The 13141-nt window shown below is 36.4% G+C and overlaps 1 protein-coding gene across 1 annotated transcript in view; it reads right to left on the bottom strand.

Annotated features, from left to right (window-relative positions):
* Window positions 1–13141, bottom strand: part of MMP16 (matrix metallopeptidase 16) — a 166451-nt gene that overhangs the window by 16077 nt on the left and 137233 nt on the right. The window lies entirely within an intron of this gene.

Genomic DNA, 13141 nt, shown 5'->3' with positions numbered 1-13141 from the left:
ATAACCATATTTGTGCTTGCATTTGTGTCACATCCACACATTACAAAGGTGTCAGAACTAGATTTTCCCTGAGGTGGGAAGAAGCTATCCATGTGAACTGTGTGTTTGGTGTAGACAGCCTTCAGCAGAACATACAGCATGCTGTATGGGATGATGCAATGCTCTCAACATCATTCCTACAAAGGGTCTAACTTAAAATTTATGGACTACAAATGCTTTCAGACTGAACTGTGTGCATATGTGTAAGCCTAGTACAATAGAACTACAAACAGGCTTTGAACACCAGTGAATTTTATAAGCCTCTTTTTTTCTTTTTCTTTTTCTTTTTCTTTTACTTTTTCAGTGGAAAGGTTGATAGATGTAGCTGTAAGATTATTACATCAGTCTACTAAGAACTACACTTTGATGCAGGGATGATTTACAATCTTCCTGCGCAATAATAAACAAACAGAAGAGTTAATATTTTAGCCCATTATAGGTGCTAAATCCAATGTCCTGGTAAATCTCTCTTCTCTTGTTGCCATTTAAAACAGCTTTCCCCAGTGGGATATGTTATTATTTTAAGTGAGAGTCACACAGAAGTTGAATTGTTGAGGAATGCTGAAGTTGAGAAATGAGTATATGACACAATAGGTGGGGATGAGATGTCACTGTAACTCTTCAACTCTTAAAACAACAACAGTTCCAGTTCATCCTGTATTTATAGATGAAGAGTGAGGTAAGCAATTATTTACCTTTTAACAAACATTTCACATTTTTACAACACTGTAAAACCAAATCCCTCAAATGACAAAGAAAATGCTATTCTGTCAAATCTCTCTCACAGTTTCACATGACAATTCAGTCTTCTTTCTGTACAGGTCAATTTGCCAAGCCAAAGAGATCTGTGCTCTTATGGGAACTGGCACAGCTTAGAGAGAAGATTAATACTTTGCAGGAGCAGGCTTATGATGAACTGCCTTTATCATCTTTCCAAACCTGAGACCATAGCATTCTTTAATTTTTTATCTTTCTAATGACTCAACAATTTATAAATCTCCACAAAAAGTATTAGCCATACAAATACAAACCAGCTCAATGCATATACAAAAATACATCTTAATCATGTGCATAAAGGAGTCTAAAATTGAAAGAGTTGTTTTGAGTCCTAGATTTCTGAGAACTTTAGTATTTAAAAAAGTTCAGACAACTTATACAACCTGAAAAAATATTACATTGAAAAGCTGCAACTGTCTGGAAAGTACCCTTCTAAATCTCTCACTTTTTTCATGTTTAGCTTTTTCATTGTAAGTGCAACACAGTTCACCATTCTCACCTGATTAGAGGTTTTATTTTGTCTCCAATTCCTTAGCAAATCAGTAATTGGCCCTGATGTATGACAATTAGAATCTTCACAAGAATGGCAAAGCTGAAATTTGGGGTTAATACATATATATATTTATACTGATTTTTAATAAAGACAGAAACTATAATGTCAATATTATATATCCCTAAGCTTTCAGCAAGAAATAGTTCAAGGTATATGTCAAGAAATTAATTCATCAGGGTGTTAGTGTGCATCCTGGACTGCATCCAAATGCAAGATAAATATACATTCTCTACTTTTGTCTCCTGGATTCAATCTGTCATAATTCAAAGAACATAAAATTATAAAAATGATCATACAAGGCTAGATCATCAGGATTCATCTAGGCCTGTACCCTATCTCCAATTGAGTCACTAACAAATGATTTGAGCCATGAAGCTGCCAGGCACTTGGACTAGATGACTGTTGTAGGACCCTTCCAACTGCTATGTTCTATTCTACCTCTATTGTATTCTGCCCCTATTCTATTCTACTCCTATACTATTCTACTCCTATTCTATTCTACTCCTATTCTAGAAACAAAGGAAACATGCAATGACAACTCTCTGATATACTTTCCCAGTTACCCACTGTTTGTGGTTCAGGGCTGTCCCAAAACAAAGGTAATAGTTTTGTGATTAATAGCATATCATGGAGTTTACACCTTTGGACTCCTTCCTAAATACATGCAAACTTAGAACATCCACACCTCTCTGTAGAAATGTATATGAGAATTTAACAACCCACAGTTTGAAAAGCAATAAGCAATCAGCAACAGTCATGGCTGCTCAGAGTATTCAGCCTTCATTCACCTGATTTCTTTTTCTTTACCAGCAAGAATAGGAGCACTTAAACCACACGATCTAATTCAAGACCTTTGTCACTTCACATTAAAACCACTTTGTAGATTAAATCATTCTACTTGTTTTCAGGAACCTCTCTATACTGTAACACACCTGGTCCATATTAAGGATAAAGGATCTGTGGCTTGAAATAAGATCTTCCTGTGCCATTTCCTTTAATGTCCAAGTATTCTCTCCTGAAGCATAACTGTGAACACAACATATCATGTTCTCTCTTCTGCTTCTGGAATACCATAGACACCTTATTTTCCTGCTCTATTTTATATACATTATGCTATCAATATTATCTATTTTTATATATTATGTATCTATAATATTATCTATTTATGTATATTATATTATCTATAATATTATCTAGACTAACATGCCATTGCATTACGAATGAACAAAGGGGTCCCCACTGTAAGGACCCTACAAGTTTCTGGAGAGCTAAAATTTTGTAAATGTAGAATTTTACCTTTTTTATGGTCTTATTTAAACAGACAGAAGGAAACACATGATTTGCCAATAGGTGTATTTTAAGAGGTAGCCAGATCAACAAGAATCAGCAAATATCTGGAAACGTCTGTGGGCAGAAATGCGAGTTTGGATCATTTATAAGACTGGGTAAGGTGTTGGCATAGGTTGATAGAATAATTTGTTTATGTAAATTTTAATTTTCCTGGCTGACTTCCCTATGAACATACTGGCCTCAAAGGCTTTAGACTGCCAGAGTTCAAACTCTGGAACTCAAGTTAAGAAACTCTAGCTTGTGTCTGTAAAGCATGCCAAGGATCTTTCTGAGGAATTGGATAGGATAGGCTCTCCTTATAGTAAGAATGGACTATTTTAGCACATATACCTAAATGCCCTTGATATTTTTCCTTTATTTTTTTAACAAAGTTCTATTTACCAGCAATTCTATCATTTGCATTTTGACAAACAGGTACAACTGCTAAAAGTGTTGTTTTCAACACAGGTCACCTATTACTGAAATTCAAAAGAGGTACAGTCCAAGAGAAAATGCACTCGCTCTGAGAAAGCTCTTTCACACTCTAAGCAAATAGGTTGAAACAGTTTCTCTGACAAAGCACATCTCAGTGCATCTGGTTATACTGAAGAAACACACATTTGTCTCTCTTCTGAGAAATACTGTATATTGAAAAACTGTTTGTCTTCCCCTCTATATAGGTTAAATATATTTTTAGTAGTTTTATTTCTCCAAAACACATTAACTCCTGCAGACTGACTGAACGCAGAACATGTCATAGACACTTCAATTCCAAGGCTGACAAACACATACATTGAATGCAGCTTTCCTTGCTGGTTAATAAATGCCTTTTAGTAATCATCTGTAGTAACCTAGTAGCTCCAGATATATGAATCACTCCGGTGCACCTGAGATCTTGCATAACAATTAATCACTAAATATTATTACTACAGACGTGCTAACTGAATGAAATTTGCACAACTGTTCCCAGTTCAAAAAAGCAGAATTAACACAAACAAATAAAACCCCAGCAACAAATAGACCCAACAAAATTGAATTTAAAAGTGAGCAATATATCTAAGAATCAGAAAATGGGCAATGAGTAAGGTGAGACTATAAGCAGTCTCAGAAATAATGTTACGGAGTTATAGTAGGATGCAAGAGCAGTCACTCAAAGTAAGTGTTATGAAATTTGTTTTATTCAGATGGGATAATGCTGAGAAAGAAAAAAATAAATAAAGCTTTTTAGAGAAAACAAATTGAACAGTGCTTATACATAAATCATCCTGCACTCTCAGTAAATGCTCTAGGTATTTTTCTTTTTGCAGCTGTAACTCAGTGCTTAGATGAAGGAACTAAAATATAGTACATTGTCTACGATCAGAGCAAATGCTTTCCTCATATAAGCACTTCTTTATTAACAGCCTGGAGAATCTTCAATGGAAGAGCACATTAGAGTCAAAAAATCTGACTCATAATGCATAATTTTCATACTTCATTGTTAGATAGTCTCCTCCTAATCTTACAATAAACCACTTTTGGCATTTTAGCAATGATTGCGTTAAATTGTTCTTCATGTTTGATTCTATGAACTCTTTTAGCAAAGACTCTAAACCAAAATGTGGTCTGAGAACCACTGTGAGAAGTCAGAGCATTTGCAACTTCTTTCTTATTTAATTCTGTTTGCTGCTGGTAAGTATTGCTCCTCTCTTGTTGCAATTATTGTTTTTAATGAACATTTAAATCTGCACTCCTATGAATAATTAATGCCAATTTTGTTATTTATTCTCACCTTTAACTTTCAGATTCCTTAAGGGACGCAACTGGCAGGTAGAAGATAACCGAATTAAAATTGTGATTAAAACCAATCTCCAGACTTTTCAATTCACTCATAACACAAAAACTAGTGAAAGTTTTAGTGCAAAAGTAATCAGGCTTTTGTTTTCTAAGCACTTCATTTTCTCCTGTATCTCTGGACCGACAATCATTGCCAACAATTAAAGATTAATTTGCTACAAAGTCTCTACAGTTCTACCCTTTATTTTATACCTAATGCACTCTTATCTGTGATTCTGAAATTACATAACAATATGATTCAGAGATCCAAATGATACTCCCTAAAGCCAGAAAGACTGCCCAATGTGGGAGACCTTCTAAAAAGTCTACAAGAGTCAGAAAAAAGAAAACATTGGAAAACTTTCAAGTACTTTAGCAGAAATTTCATTTTACGCTGGTTTTACTTAGAACTCACAGCAGGTACACAAAGCAGGAAAAGGTATGTGTAACAGGTGAAGAACAAGGACAAATCATAACTGTAAAGCATAATTTTTTTGGACTATGGTTATAAAAATGTGTGCTGAATTCCAATTACCAACAAAACACTTGATAATAGTGATTGATGTAACAGTTTCACACAGGGTCATTTCTTCTCCCACAAGCTACCTCCGACCATATGCAAAATCAAGCCTTTGTCAGTAGAAGATTCAACATCTCCAGCAGTTACACAAGGCAGGCACAGCAGACTGAAACATTCAGACAAAGGAGTATCCTTCCAATTTTTTCCCCATCTGAGTATTGCAAATGCCTTTTTAAAAATCCTGATTTAATCTCCAAAGACACTTTTCAACATCCACTTCATAAATTCATATGAATTTCACCAGGGGATCTCAGTGACAGCAATGCTGAGCACGCAGCGTGTGGGATTAAAGGCTTTGTTTTGACTCATTTGGGGAATTCCACTATTTCTTTAATAATATGCATTCTCAACATTCCACATTTTTAACTTACAGCATTTAAGCCAATGGACACCCCTGCACAGAGTAGGAAAAAAAAGAAAAATGCTTTTGGGTAACTTTCTGTGAAATGATTTTCATAGAGCACAAGAAAAAAAAGATACGGGCTTGGGGAATCAAATATTAAATAAATATAAAATAAATATTAAACAAGTGATAAATATTAGCACAAGTCAGATATAAGAATGATTGCTGAAACTACTTTTCTGTTTTACTTTTTTTTGTCCCTTTTTTAATACAGAATTTTGCAATGAAATTTATAGATTAGCCTGCTTCAATTCCTGCTTAATTCCAGAGCAGAAAAATATTGTCTCTATTGAGACTGCAATCAGACATCAAATGGATGCTACCAATCTAGTTCATTTTAGGAAACAATTAACTAAATGGGCTGTTCTGTACACACAGAGAATACTTTAGCTCAGCTAATTATTAAGGTGATTCACATTAAGAGCAAACAAAACTGCTTTAGAACTACAAAGGACTGCATATGTTCATTTAAAGATGAATGTACAATTCATTGAAGAAGATGCCTCTGAACTTTCAGAAACAATTCATCTTTCCTAATGTGCTTGAGACAACAGCATGGTAGTAATAGGGTAAAAATGTGGTCTAAGAACCATTATGAGCACTCAGATAATTTAACCATTTAACACCAAGCAGGACAATCTCTGCACCTCCTACACTGACATCTTGAGCCTCCTGACCATCTCTTCACTGAAAATGAGACCAACTTGCTGTATTCAAGACAAGGGGTTGCAAAAACATCACAAATTGCTGTTGTTTGTTCCATTGCACCCTTACATTCCCAAGTGTACTTCCCTGATGCAATTAACCACTGTTAATGACCATTTATTACTGGCATCCAACAAGACAATAAAGGACTTCGCCAGACAAACCGAAGTCACTATCTTATTCTTTTCCTTAACAACATGTTAATGCTAGCCCACACCACAAGCAAAGGAACTAACTTCTGTGACTCGGAGTAGGAGTAAATAAAACACTGGTAAACTTAACCATTTGTTTTTTATGGAAAGTACTATGCTGAGCCTGCTTTAAAGTTTCTGCCTTCAGCTAAGCCACTGTCATGAAAATGTCACTGGTTTAAATATATTTCCAGGCTGAAAAAAAATATCTAGTGATTTTATCTAGGAAGTCTGTGCTAGGGATTAGCATATTTTTTTTTCTAGTATGTTTGCCTATGTCACTGACAAAGTAAAGTAATGTCAAGTATTTATTCAAGGTCAAACTTGACTCTGTTCATGTTAAAAATCTATGGTTTTGGCTCCACATTCTGAGTCCTAACTGATGACCTGAGTAGCCTCTTTTGCTAATTGGAGATATGAAGAAAATCTATGCTGAAACCTACAGCTCTGCTTTCAAATAAACCCCAAGCTACAGCAATCCAGTAATCAGACTTCAAAGATTAGAGAAAATATGAAAAATAACATTTCTTTTTCCAAAGGAGTCAAAAGGCTAAGGCACTCCATACACACTCTTGACTGTCTTCCCAAGAGAAACTCACCCTCCTTCATGAACTCCTGCATAGATCTCTTTCCTGGACACTATATCCAACTAAATTGTAACATGCTCATCTTGATGTCTGATGCTGTTGAGGTACTACCAGGATGATAGGATGTCATGAGAAGAACTGTGACAGAAGATGAAGCAAAAATACCTTATTTATGTCGAATACTGGTACTCTTTCTCAAATCTCTCCTGACTTCTTGTCAGGTCTCTCAGCTGCATCTCGGTTTCCCCACTTCCAGCGCTGCACAGTGGTTGATCTAAGACGCGGTCTCGTCTTCTTAGTTTTATCTTTGGATTATTTTCTCTCTAAGTTTCCTTCATTTACTATTTCTCTATTGCATACTTTGGCCATTTGTATTGGATGTTAGCGCTCAGGTGCTGTTGGGGGCAGGAAGTGCTGCAGGGATGACATCTGTGAGGGGGGAGTAGGGCTGTCCTGTGTCAGACACTGCTAGTTCCAAAGGACCCACCCCAAGGCAAGCTGCTGCTGCCTTTGTGATAACCTGTCTAATAAAGGGCAGAATCTTTGCACCCCACTCAGGTTTTTTTTCCATATTCAGCAGCAGATTTGAGGAATTTGCAATTTTATTTCCCATATACTTAGAATAATATTGAATGCCTGACAACAAGCTGTATAAGAATTCTGCAGTTCTTCATCAAGGTTTGAAAAACACCCATGCACATTTAGACTAGATTCCGCAAATCCCTCTTTCATGCTATATTTTTCTCATTTGAATGACAACATGCATTGTACAACTACTTCAAAGAGGTGCAATTTTGTCTAAAATCATCAACATAGAAGGAATATAAAGCCATTCATGTCTTTAGAATATAACTGTGAAGATGTTTGGGGTTGATTTTTTTTTGGTATTGTATATTGAAATTTTGCTAAATACACTGCATATTAGAAGGCAAATATGGAAAAAGTGCACATTACTGTGAACTTACATTACCTCTTCCTAAACAAAATATAATAGGACATTCAGCCAGGTATTTCATGCAGTTTGGTCATTTGCTGTGCAGAAATGTTTCTGAATATCTATTTGGTCAACTAATAGTATATCCGAATCCTCTGTGTGCTTCCATGAATATTGAATGTATACGACATGCACACAGACACACACAGGAAAATAGCTCTTCAAAATAGGTAGCAGGCTTAAAACAGAACAAAACTAAACTAAAACTTCCAAGAGGCTATTAATTTTTTATTCTTTTTTTCATGACTATTCTTTAAAGGAAACAGCCTTGGTATAACTCAGAGAGAACTGCGGAGAAAATTATCTCATTAAATGAACCTAGTGAATGTAGTCTACTTGCAGAGGCATCCACAACCATGGCTATAGCTCTCTTTTGGCAGGCATATCTTGATTTAAATCCTGGCCCTTTCCTGCTTCTGCTCAGCTGAGTGCAGTAACTAATTCATCTGCACTACAAAGGGTAGATGATTGCTGTTGTCCTTCCCAGTGCAGATGACAACAGTTTGTTAAAAAATATTTTCTCTACATCTCAAGCTAATGCTGAAATCACTGCATAGGAACAAACTCATTCTAAAATAAACACCTCTCAAGACTGCTCCTAGTATTTGGTGTTCTATGGAAGTAATTAACTTAAGAACACTTTGATGTACATTTGGCTTATATTTAATTTTGAAATAGTATATCCTCATCCTACAGCTCTGTTCTCATTAGTAAATGATTCTTCCATTATAGCCTTTATTTTAATTCTTTCAGCCTTACTCAAGTAAGTATTTTATAATTTCTTCATTACCAAATTCTGTGTGAGGGTTTTAGAAAACTGTTGCTTCATATCCATCTGTCCTTCCTATGTAGACAGCAGCAATGGCATTTATCCATTTATTTTCTTTGTATACATTAACCTTTCAAAACTACCCTGAAGCGATAAAAACCTGTAAGTAGCTACAGAATGCTTTTGGTTCAAGAAAAAACTGTTATGCAGAGCACTTTTAAAATGTGCTACAGTCTTTGGTTATCACCAGTGGCTGGATGACACTAGCTCTTATAGCATAAATTAAACTCAGTAATCTTAGAGACCCCTACCTACACAATGGGTTGATCTGGGCTTTGTGTGGGAGAGTATCACATACTATACCACTATATACTTCCAAGAGCACTTGTTCCTTCCTGGAAAATCTTTCACATCAGAACTTGTCCAATGTACCTATTTAGATTGTGAGTCTGACAGCAACAGACCTTGCTCTTTGGAGCATCTGGAGATGATATCGCACAGTGCTATTGATTTTCTGGTGTGTCCCACAGGAGATTAATGTGAAGAACTTGGGTATGAGAATCATGGGAGCTGGGGTTGTTTAGCCTGAAGAAGAGGAGGCTCAGAGGAGATCTTATTGCTCTCTACAACTACCTGAAAGGAGGTTGGAGACAGATGGGGGTTGGTCTCTTCTCCCAGGCAACCAGCACCAGAACAAGAGGACACAGTCTCAAGCGGCACCAGGGGAATTTTAGGCTCGAGGTAAGGAGAAAGTTCTTCACAGAAAGAGTTATTGGCCATTGGAATGTGTTGCCCAGGGAGGTGGTGGAGTCACTGTCCCTGGAGGTGTTCAAAAAAAGATTGGATGTGGCACTTGAAGCCATGGTTTAGTTAGTCATAAAGTGTTGGGTGATAAGTTGGACTTGATGATCTTTGAGGTCTTTTCCAACCTTAACAATTCTATGATTCTATGTCATCAATGCCTTATCTTTGCTAACTGATCACTCAATTAAAAAAAAGAAAAACAACAAGAAAACAGCCAACCAAGAAAAAAGGCCAGCCACCCACAAACACACACAAAACCCCACAAAAATAACTATTTCCCTTTGGGTATCCCCAACTGAACTCAGTATTTCAATTCATTCTGATTTTGCCCAAATAACTAAAATGACTGAGGCTCTATAAAATGTTCCCACTGCCACATGATGATGAGCCAATGTGAAAATACAATCAGATAGCAATAAAAGAGGCACAATAAAGACCTCTAAGGACATCACATCTAGGCTTGCAGCCAGGAATCTCTTGGAACATTCACATTCCCTTTAATGCTCTGTAGGTAACACATGCACATGGAGTACTGCACAAACCCCTTCATCCACAGGACGAACATTAGAGCTTTACAGAGCAGTTAAATGTTTATTTTCCCAGTACTGATTGCGCTTTGAGTCTTACAAAACCATATGCAAATTTTCTTGAACCCAGTTCTGTTGCCTGTAGCCATAAAGAGTTCACATACAAGTCAATGAGTTCCATAGAAAAATAAGAAAATTGGGTATTTTTTATTGTAAAAACAAACAAACAAAACCCCCATAAAAACCCACAAAAAGACAAAACTACTTTTCTTTATTAAAACTGATAAACTTACTCCTGGCAATGAGGAAAAGTATTCTGCTGAGGTATATATTTGAACTGCAAATACTCTAACAATGATGACTCAAATGGAAAAAAGCATGATAAGTTTTCATTAGTGTATGTACCTGATTATGTAATACAAAGAAAAGAAAGGGATCCTTGATATATCCATCTTAAAGAACAGGCAAGCATATAGTAGTGCTTTAGCAATGAAAAGGGGTGAAAAGGTTTAATGAGTAGTGCATAACATTATGAGGTGAAGATGTCTGCTTTGCAGTAGCTCTCCTTGTCTCTGTACAACTAACAGCATAAAACAAGGTGGAATAAAGATTGGCTTTATAAGAAGCCTGCATTTATACAAGCTGCATCAACACATGAACATGATTCTTGGAATTATCATGGGATATATGATGAACATAATGTTCAAATGAGTTAAATCTCCTTTTCATTGACTGACACCTACTTCTTTGTACTTCTCTTACCCTAACATATTCCCCTCCTCTTGCCACACTCTGTGGGAAATACTTCTCCACTTTTCCATGACCGTTTGCTATCCTAAACCTGACAAACATGAGCCTCTATTCAATTTGAAAGCTCAATAATACTAATTTTACAACTACCTTCCTTCCCCAAGTCCTCACAGATAATGTACTTTCCACTTTTCTGTCACCCTTTTCCACTCTCTTCTAATGTTTCATCAGAAAAAAACCCAAATAAACCAAACCAAAAAAAACCCCAAGAACATTGGACTCCTTTTTCCCTTTAATAAAATTCCTAGAGGACCTGAAAACAAATGAAATTCCCCAGAAATAGATAGGATATCAAGGTTTGATTTTTTTTCCCCTCATAGTTTCACATTATTCCCTAGCATTACGTCACACTGCCTTATCAACAACATCACAGACCTTAGAACAGAAATCTGCTTCCTGAAACAGACCAAGTCTTCCTGCTAGGATCATATATAAAATCTAAGGATTATTTTTCCACAGTTGTTTGGAATTAATCTTTGCCATCCATCTTGAGCCACAATAAGAGAGTAAGAAATATCTTGTGGAATCATAGAATGGTCTGGGTTGGAAGGGACTACCTAATGTCATCTACTCCAACCATCTCTGCAGCAAGCAGGGGCATCCTCTACTAGATAAGGTTGCCCAGAGCCTTGTTAAGCCTCACTTTGAATATCTCCAGGATTGGGGCCCCAACCACCTCCCTGGGCAACCTGTTCCAATGTTCCACTACCTTCATGTTAAAGAACTTGTTCTTAGCATCCAATCTAAATCTACTCTTCTTGAGTCATCAGTCTTCCTGTAATGACACGGACATTCCCTCGCAATCAAAAAGGCCAGAGGAATGCAACCTCAGCTCCCTTCCCTTATTTTTATCCCCAAAATTCAGGAATTAAATCAACATGGAATGGGGTCTCTGGGCCTGAGAATCCAACAGAAGGTATGACCTGCTTTATCAAAATTTCTAGATGCAGAAAGACAAAACATTGAAAGAAGTCAAATGAAATATTTAGTTAAGGTAAGGCCATAAATACTGGTTTCTACTTTCTTAAACTCAGCCAGATATCACTGGCAAAACACAAAGACTGGAAAACTCCAGAGCACAGAAGGATTCATCTGGTAAAAATATAATGTTAATCTGCATGAATAATCCTATATCCTCTGAACTAAGGCATGTTTAAGAGATCATTTAGCATAATTTCCAGCTACAAGAAGCTTCTAAGCTCTGATTCCTGTCTCATTTTTATTTACAGACTGGACTGTTTAGTAATACAGGGTTTTTTTACTAATGCAGAGGAACTAATGAGATTATTTTCATTTAAATTCCTGCCAAACCTCTGCATCATGGACCCTCAACCCCTTGGGGAAAAAAAAAAAAAAAAAAAAGAAATAAACAAAGAAACTAAAAATATATAAATACATCTGGAATACGAAAGTTCAGCTATAAATCAAGATTAAGCAAATATTTTCAAGCCCAATCAATACCACTGCTTCAGAATCTTATATTACAGGCCATTTCAATTGGTTCTCAAAATGTTTACTTAAATTCTTTGAAAGGCCACAATTTTGTACAAGAAATTTTAATTAAGTCTTGTGCTTGAAGTGTTTCTACAATTACTCCCTTTGGATGTAGCCCCAATTAAAATAAATGTATTGTTAATAGTACAAGATAATGCTTGCCAGTGGTACAAAATTGAAGATAAGCCTCCATGTAATTTTAGATTATTCCTTGCTGTGAGTTTTTGCAATTATTTTTGTCAATAATGCTTTTTTTCTGGTCTCTTGCCAGTGGAATATTTTTAATCAGTTCACTCAAACACTAGGTCTCTGAAAACAGACCAGTTCTAGAAAATCAAATACCTTTCGTACTCTAGTGTTCAGCTAAAGCTTTTTGTTGGTCTTTTTCTGTTGGACTAAAATGACAAACAAAAAATTAGCGGGGGTACAGGATTTTCTGAGTGTAACTGTGAGGGGGGGAAAAAACAAAAAAATAGCCTAAACAGTTGATCTTTCAACTTCAATTCACATTATCAGTCTTTATGCAAGTGATTTAAGGGTAATGAGGCTGGTCAGAGGCCTTGAGCACAAGCCCTACAACAAGAGGCTAAGGGAGCTGGGATTGTTCAGCCTGGAGAAGAGGAGGTTCAGGGGAGACCTTATTGCTGTATACAACTACCTGAAGGGTGGTTGTAGACAGGTGGACATTGGTCTCTTCTCCTAGGCAGCCAGAACAAGAGGACACAGTCTCAAACTGCACCAGAGAAAGTTTAGGCTCAAGGTGA

Source organism: Dryobates pubescens, chromosome 14, assembly GCF_014839835.1.
Source record: "Dryobates pubescens isolate bDryPub1 chromosome 14, bDryPub1.pri, whole genome shotgun sequence".
Taxonomy (NCBI): domain Eukaryota; kingdom Metazoa; phylum Chordata; class Aves; order Piciformes; family Picidae; genus Dryobates; species Dryobates pubescens.
The sequence above is the reverse complement of the archived record's forward strand: the minus strand, read 5'-3'. Positions and strand labels throughout refer to the sequence as shown.